We start from the raw sequence: 8,613 nt of genomic DNA, 5'->3' as shown, positions 1-8,613 counted from the left end.
CACATTAGGCCTTTTTACACTGCATTGTTCTTAGCCCCAGGCTATCTTAGCTTCAGGCTAACAGTGGCCCTGGGCTAGCTTAGCCTGTGTTCACACAAGCATTTGTTAACCCTGTGTCACGGTTCAGACAGACGACCAGAGGACCACAATTGCGTCACACCAGAAAGTTTATTAAACTTAAGGGAAAAGGGAAGTAGGGAGTAAATGAAGGCTCCAGGGGTAACAGGGATCCCGTCCAATGTGCTGGGTCTGTGCCCCCCCCAGTGGCAGCGATGCGTCCTATGAAGCCGGTGGTGGGTGGTCCAGAAGTCCTGGGGGGGGGGAGACACAGACACAACAGGGCGGAATGAAACAAGGCAGCAGTACAGTTCAAGGGGAATCCAAAATACGTAGTAGCAAGGCAGAAGGCTGGTCAGAGTTACCGGGATTGAAGAGTAGTCAGGAGTCGTAATGGCAGAAGCAGGTCTGGATCTCCTGGGGCAGACGAGTATCCAAAAATCAGGCAGGTCCGGGGTCACAAAACCAGGGTGAGCCAGAAGCGCGGGCAAACAGGTTCCGGGTGTGAGCTTTGCAGACGATCTGACACCGGAGAGCTGAAAGACAGGGCCTTAAATACTGGGAGAGGTAGTGGGTAATGCAGCGCAGCTGGCAGAGTAATTAGAGCAGAGCAGAGCAGGGACAGGTGGAGCTAGTTAGGCTGAGTAGAGAGAGTGGTGAGCAGAGTGGAAGAAAATTAAGGTGGTAACCCGGTGGAGTGAGAGGCTCATGACAGAACCCCCCCCCCAAGGGACGGCCCCAGAAGTCCCAAGAGCAACACCACGCCGGGCGGGAGGAGGGGAGCCGGAGGAGGGCTAGAACTCCTCCGAACGGTCCGAGTGAACGTCCTCATCCTCGGAGGAAGCCGGAGGGCCGTGGTCGGGAGATGGGACAGGTCCCGAGACAGGATCAGGCACAGGACAGGAAGCCGAGCGGGCAGGACGGTTAGGGACCCCTCTGGGGCGGCCCCTACGGATTGCAGGTTGATCAGGATGCCGTTGGTGGAAAGCGGTGATGAGAGTCCTATCCACAATCCGACTAGCTGGCACCCAGGTCCTTTCCTCAGGTCCATAGCCCTCCCAGTCAATGAGGTACTGGAGACCCCTACCCCTCCGTCTGGACCGAAGCAGGCGGCGGACGGTGTAAACCAGACCACCATCGACGAGCCGTGGAGGAGGAGGACAAGGCGCAGCAGGGACCAGCGGACTCTCATGGATGGGCTTAATCTTAGACACATGGAAAGTGGGGTGCACCCTCAGGGAATTAGGCAGTTGGAGCCGGACAGCAGTTGGGCTAATCACTCTTATGATAGGGAATGGGCCAATGAACCGAGGTGCCAGCTTCTGCGACTCCACCCTGAGTGGCAGGTTCTTCGATGACAACCACACCCTTTGACCAACATGGTAGGTGGGAGCAGGAATTCTCCGACGGTTGGCCCCGGTAGTGTAGCTGGCAACGGATCTGAGGAGTGTGGCTCGGGCTTGTGACCAGGTGCGGCGACATCGACGGGCAAAAGCAAGTGCAGATGGGCAAGTAACCTCCTCTTCCTGGCTGGCAAATAGAGGAGGCTGGTATCCATAGACACATTGGAAAGGGGACATACCGATGGCAGAGCAGGTCAGAGAATTGTGTGCGTACTCCACCCATGTCAATTGCTGCGACCAGGAGTGGGGGTTGCGTGAAGTCATGCATCGCAGTGCCTTCTCGAGCTCCTGATTAGCCCGCTCTGACTGCCCATTGGATTGGGGATGGAATCCGGAAGTCAGACTGACTGTGGCTCCCAGCAGGTGACAGAACTCCTTCCAAAAAGCGGAGGAGAATTGTGGACCACGGTCAGAAACTACATCCTTTGGCAGTCCGTGGATCCGGAAGACGTGTTCCAGGACCACCTGGGCGGTCTCCTTGGCGGTTGGGAGCTTGGGGAGGGGAATGAAGTGTGCCATCTTGCTGAAACGGTCAACTATGGTGAGAATGACGGTCATGCCACTTGAAGGGGGCAGCCCCGTGACAAAGTCAAGGGCGATGTGAGACCAGGGACGTCTGGGCACAGGCAGGGGCTGCAGCAATCCGGCTGGGGGCTGGCAGGACGACTTGTGTTGGTTGCAGATGGGGCAGGCTTGGACGAATTCCCGTACATCCTTCCTCAGAGAGGGCCACCAGAACCTCTGGGCGAGCAGGTTGTAAGTGCGGGTGGAGCCAGGGTGACAAGCTAGGCGGGAGTCATGTCCCCACTGAACGACCTGGGACCTCAGGTCTTCGGGGACAAAAAGGCGGTCAGCTGGGCAAGTGCTGGGACCTGGCTGGTTACGGAGAGCTTCCAGCACCTGTTCCTCAACAGCCCAGGTCAGAGCTGCAACGATGCAGGGACTTGGCAGAATCGACACAGGGTCCTTGGAGGGGGTGTCATCCTTCTGGAATTGACGGGAGAGGGCGTCTGGCTTGGTGTTGCGTGATCCAGGCCGGTATGACAGAGTGAAATTAAACCTGGTGAAGAACAGGGCCCAGCGGGACTGCCTGGAGTTCAACCGTTTGGCCGTGCGGATGTACTCCAAGTTCTTATGATCGGTCCAAACGAGAAATGGAATGGTGGACCCCTCCAGCCAGTGACGCCACTCCTCCAAGGCAAGCTTCACAGCCAGCAGCTCACGGTTCCCTATGTCGTAATTGCACTCAGAGGGGGACAACCGACGTGAGAAAAAGGCACAGGGATGGAGCTTCCTATCCTCCGCAGCCCACTGAGAAATCACAGCACCAACTCCCACATCCGAGGCGTCCACCTCCACAATGAATTGCCGGTCCACATCAGGCATCTGGAGGATGGGAGCGGAGGTGAACCTCACCTTGAGGGTACTGAAGGCTTTGTCGGCTGCTGGGGTCCAGGTGAAGGGTTGCTTGGTGCTGGTTAGAGCAGTGAGAGGGGCAGCAACGGTACTGTAGTTCCGGATAAACTTTCTATAGAAGTTAGCAAACCCCAGAAACTGTTGCAGCTTCTTTCTGTTCTCCGGAACTGGCCATGAAGTGACTGCTGATACTTTGGCAGGATCCATTTGGATACTTCCCTCTGCCACTATGTACCCCAGGAAGGCCACTGTCTTGACGTGAAACTCACATTTCTCTGCCTTGGCGTAGAGGGAATTCTCCAGAAGACGATGAAGGACTTGCTGGACATGGCGGGTGTGTTCAGACAGGTTTCTGGAGTAGATTAAGATGTCATCCAGGTAAACGAAGACAAACTTGTTTAACATGTCCCGCAGTACATCATTCACTAGAGCCTGGAACACAGCAGGAGCATTGGTGAGGCCAAAAGGCATAACCAGATACTCGTAGTGGCCTGTTGGTGTATTGAATGCGGTTTTCCATTCATCTCCCTCCCGGATCCGCACTAGGTGGTAAGCGTTTCTGAGATCCAACTTGGTAAAAACAGTGGCTCCCTGGAGCAACTCAAAAGCAGAGGTGAGCAGAGGCAGAGGGTAACGGTTTTTCACTGTGATGTCGTTGAGTCCCCTGTAGTCGATGCAGGGGCGAAGAGATCCGTCCCTCTTCCCCACAAAGAAGAAGCCAGCACCAGCAGGAGATGAAGATGAACGGATTAATCCTGCGGACAGAGAGCCATTGATGTAGTCCTCCATGGACTTTCTTTCAGGAGCAGACAACGAATAAAGACGACCCTTTGGAGGGGCTGTTCCAGGGAGGAGGTCGATGGCACAGTCGTACGGTCGGTGAGGGGGCAGAGATGTGGCTCTTGCTTTGTTAAACACCTCTCTGAGACCATGGTAGCATTCTGGGACATTGGAGAGGTCAGGAGCGGAGTTAGTAGGTACTGGCCGAGGGGGTAGTGCGGCAGCAAGCAGGCAGGTTCGGTGGCAGTCCTCTCCCCACTCCCTGATCACCCCGGTCACCCAGTCGAGCTGAGGGTTGTGCCGGCGGAGCCATGGGTAACCCAGGATGAGGGGTTGGCCTGGAGAGGGGAGCAGGTGAAACTGGATAGTTTCTTGATGGTTTCCGGACAGACCCATCGAGACCGGGGCCGTGACATGAGTGACCGATCCGAGTAAGTGTCCGTCCAGTGCCCGGGCAGGAATAGGAGGTGTCAAACGGAGGTTCTCCAGTCCCAGTTGGCGTGCCAGCTTGATGTCCATTATGTTGGCTTCGGCGCCAGAATCCACCAGAGCAGCCAGGGTGTGAGTTGAGTCAGAGAGGCGGAGGTGAACTTGCAGCAGGGGTTTGCGGTCGGAGGACTGGATGGTCATTGAACTCAACCGGACTCCCCCTATGCCCGGTGAGCTTCGGCCCTTTAAAGGGCAGGTTACCACACGATGTCCATCACCTCCACAATAGAGGCAGAGGTTTGAGGTGAAGCGTCGCTGGCGCTCTGCAGGAGTGAGAGAGGCTCGCCCAATCTCCATAGGCTCAGACTGATCAAGCTGACCTGGGTGAGTGGCAGTAGATGACAGGAGCCCAGTCGGATCTCTCCGAATGCCGGTAGTAGGTGGACCTTGGCGCCCCCTCTCACGACGACGGGTCTGTATCCTTCTGTCGATCCTGACAGTCAGTGCGATGGCTTCATCAAGAGTGGAAGGCAGTTCATGGGAGACCAACTCGTCCTTGATATAGTCAGCCAAACTATGGAAGAACGCGTCCACCAACGATGGTGTGTTCCAAGAACTTCGTCTAGCCAGGGTTCGGAAGTCGATGGAATGGTCTGCGACTGTACGTCTGCCTTGTCGAATACTGAACAGTTCACGAGACGCCTCTGCGGTTGGTGAATCCAGGTCAAACACCTTCAGCATCTCCTCAGCAAACAGGTCGAAGGTTGCACATGCGGGGGTTTGACGTTCGAACTCTGCTGTTCCCCAGAGTCGAGCTCGGCCCGTCAGGTGAGTGATGGCATACCCAACTTTAGCCCCCTCCGTGGCGAAGGTCCTTGGCTGCAAGGAGAACTGAAGTCGGCAGCTAGTCAGGAATGGCCGGACCTGGGTTGAATCGCCGTTGAACCGCTCGGGGTTTCCAATCTTGGGTTCCGGAGCAGCGGCTGCAATGACCGGGGCAGGTAACTCGGGGGCAGGGCTGGTGGGCAGACTGGCTGGGGTCAGGTTGGTGAGGAGTTGAATGATCATGGCGAGTTGTTGTTGCTGCTGCTGGAACTGCTGCTCATGCTCATCGGTTTCCATGTCGGGGAAAGTGTGCGCTGAGTCCATAATGGTCAGATCGTACTGTCACGGTTCAGACAGACGACCAGAGGACCACAATTGCGTCACACCAGAAAGTTTATTAAACTTAAGGGAAAAGGGAAGTAGGGAGTAAATGAAGGCTCCAGGGGTAACAGGGATCCCGTCCAATGTGCTGGGTCTGTGCCCCCCCCAGTGGCAGCGATGCGTCCTATGAAGCCGGTGGTGGGTGGTCCAGAAGTCCTGGGGGGGGGGAGACACAGACACAACAGGGCGGAATGAAACAAGGCAGCAGTACAGTTCAAGGGGAATCCAAAATACGTAGTAGCAAGGCAGAAGGCTGGTCAGAGTTACCGGGATTGAAGAGTAGTCAGGAGTCGTAATGGCAGAAGCAGGTCTGGATCTCCTGGGGCAGACGAGTATCCAAAAATCAGGCAGGTCCGGGGTCACAAAACCAGGGTGAGCCAGAAGCGCGAGCAAACAGGTTCCGGGTGTGAGCTTTGCAGACGATCTGACACCGGAGAGCTGAAAGACAGGGCCTTAAATACTGGGAGAGGTAGTGGGTAATGCAGCGCAGCTGGCAGAGTAATTAGAGCAGAGCAGAGCAGGGACAGGTGGAGCTAGTTAGGCTGAGTAGAGAGAGTGGTGAGCAGAGTGGAAGAAAATTAAGGTGGTAACCCGGTGGAGTGAGAGGCTCATGACACCCTGGGCTAAGCTTTAGCCCTGGGCTAAGGATTCAGACTTGTATCCAAGCCCAGGGCTAACGGACAAACACAATACGCGACCAATGTTACATTCTATGTACAGTCCTGCAGGGGCATTAGATTTAAGCTTAAGCCCTACCCATACAAACAACGTACAGGCCCTGCTCGAACTGAAATCAGAAATACAGTAACTTCCTCCGTTAGTTAGGAAATTGGTTAGTGCTATCCGGGATACTTGGGACGTCCCTACCCTAAACCCTAACCGCTACCCTTACCCTAACCCGGTTAGAGCATTGGGCCAGTAACCGAAAGGTTGCTAGTTCGAATAACCTAGCCGACAAGGTATAAAAACTGTTAATGTGCCGTTGATCAAGGCACTTAACCCTAATTTGTGCCAGGGGCGTATGTGGTGTATGTGACAAATATAAATAAATATATTTTACCCTAACTGTAACCCTAACCTTAACCCTTACCTTAACCATTTGAAATTTCAACTTCAATGTGGTGACGTCAAAGTTGGACGTCCCAAGGATCCCGAATCTCTGTCTGCCCCCTGCTCCGGAGCAGGGCCAGCTAGCCCTGGGCTAAGGTTGGTTATAGCCCACTTTAAAATGTGCAAGTGTGAACACTTGCTTTTCCCAGGGCTAAAATCTCCCTTAGCCCAGGGCTAAGGAGGCTCTTAGCCCTGGGCTAAGGTGTGAATGCACCTGCTGCAATGACACCTTATTTTTCACAGGATGGCTCTAGCGCTACAGTGATGGTTGTCCTTCTGGAAGGTTCTCCCATCTCCACAGAGTGACCATCGGGTTCTTGGTCACCTCCCTGACCAAGGCCCTTTTCCCCCGATTGCTCAGTTTGGCCGGGCGGCCAGCACTAGGAAGAGTCTTGGTGGTTCCAAACTTCTTCCATTTAAGAATGATGGAGGCCACTGTCTTCTTGGGGAACTTCAATGCTGCAGAAATGTTTTGGTACCATTCCCCAGATCTGTGCCTCGACACAATCCTGTCTCGGAGCGCTACGGACAATTCCTTTGACCTCATGGCTTGGTTTTTGCTCTGACATGCACTGTCAACTGTGGGACCTTATATAGACAGGTGTAATCCAATCAAGTTGTAGAATCATCTCAAGGATGATCAATAGAAAAAAAGATGCACCTGAGCTCAATTTCGTGTCTCTTAGCAAAGGGTCTGAATTCTTATGTAAATAAGGTATTTCTGTTTTTTATTTTTAAGAAATTGGCAGAAATGTCTAAAAACCTGTTTTCGCTTTGTCATTATGGGGTATTGTGTGTATCCATTTTAAAATAAGGCTGTAATGTAACAAAGTGTGAAAAAAGGGAAGGGGTCTGAATACTTTCTGAATGCACTGTACCTATGGTAAAATATGGTGGCGCATCTTTGATGTTATGGGGCTATTTTGCTTCCACTGGTCCTGTGGCACTTGTTAAGGTCAACGGCATCATGAACTTTACCAAGTACCAGGACATTTTAGCCAAAAACCTGTTTGCCTCTGCCAGGATGCTGACACTTGGCCACAAATGGATCTTCCAGCAAGACAATAAAACCAAGTACACATAGAAATACACAAAGAAATTGTTAATTGACCACAAAATCAACATTTTGCAATGGCCATCTCAGTCTCCGGACTTGAACTCCATTGAAAACCTGTGGCTTGAGTTGAAGAGGGCAGTCCATAAGCGCAGACGAAGGATATCAAGGATCTGTAGAGATTCTGTATGGAGGAATGGTCTCAGTGTCGTTATCCTCGCAAGGGTAGGGTGCTGCCGTGCTGGAGTACTAAACACTTGCCAGACGACTCAAACTGAATTCTTCCACTGCTCTAATTCGCTACATACTCCAGTCTAAGACTGCCATTGTTGAAGTTGTTTGTGGGGACTTCAAAAGGAGGGGTGTTGTACAAAACAAAGTCATCAGTGATTGGCTCATCTCTAACCAATCAGTGCAAACGGAAAACAGGGGTGCTAATAATTTTGATTACATGTTAAACAAAATCTATTTCTCTGAGAAATTGTATTATTATATGTATTATTTTAGCATACAATATAGCATACAATATAGCTCAGTATTTGTCTCGCTCTCTCTCTCTCTCTCTCTCTCTCTCTCTCTCTCTCTCTCTCTCGTTAATGTCACCGCTCCCAGCTCTTACTCACACCTACCCATGAGCCCCCTCTCTTTCCATTTACTGTAACCAGCCCTCTCACCCACTGAACACCGACCTACACCGGATGTCCATGGACGTTGAAAAGTAGTTGAAATTTGGTCAATCCAAATCTGAACCAATCATAGATGTCTGTTTCAAAAGCTTGGACAGCACAGAGCAGTACAGTATAGGAGTATAGGTCAATACAAAACAGTACAGTACTGTGCAGTAGAGTTTAGTACAGTAAAGTACAGTAGAGCACACTAGAGTATCTTATACTTTACTGTACTCTACTGAACTATACTCTACTCAACTATATTCTACTCTACCGAACTGAACTATACTCTACTCGACTGAACTGAACTATACTCTACTCGACTGAACTATACTGAACTATATTCTACTCTACTGAACTATACTCAACTATATTCTACTCTACCGAACTGAACTATACTCTACTCGACTGAACTGAACTATACTCTACTCGACTGAAATATACTGAACTATATTCTACTCTATTGAACTGAACTATACTCTACTGAATT

Source organism: Coregonus lavaretus (genome assembly GCF_964263955.1).
Source record: "Coregonus lavaretus genome assembly, chromosome: 6".
In the NCBI taxonomy this organism is placed as follows: Eukaryota; Metazoa; Chordata; class Actinopteri; order Salmoniformes; family Salmonidae; genus Coregonus; species Coregonus lavaretus.
Note: the sequence above shows the minus strand (reverse complement) of the source record.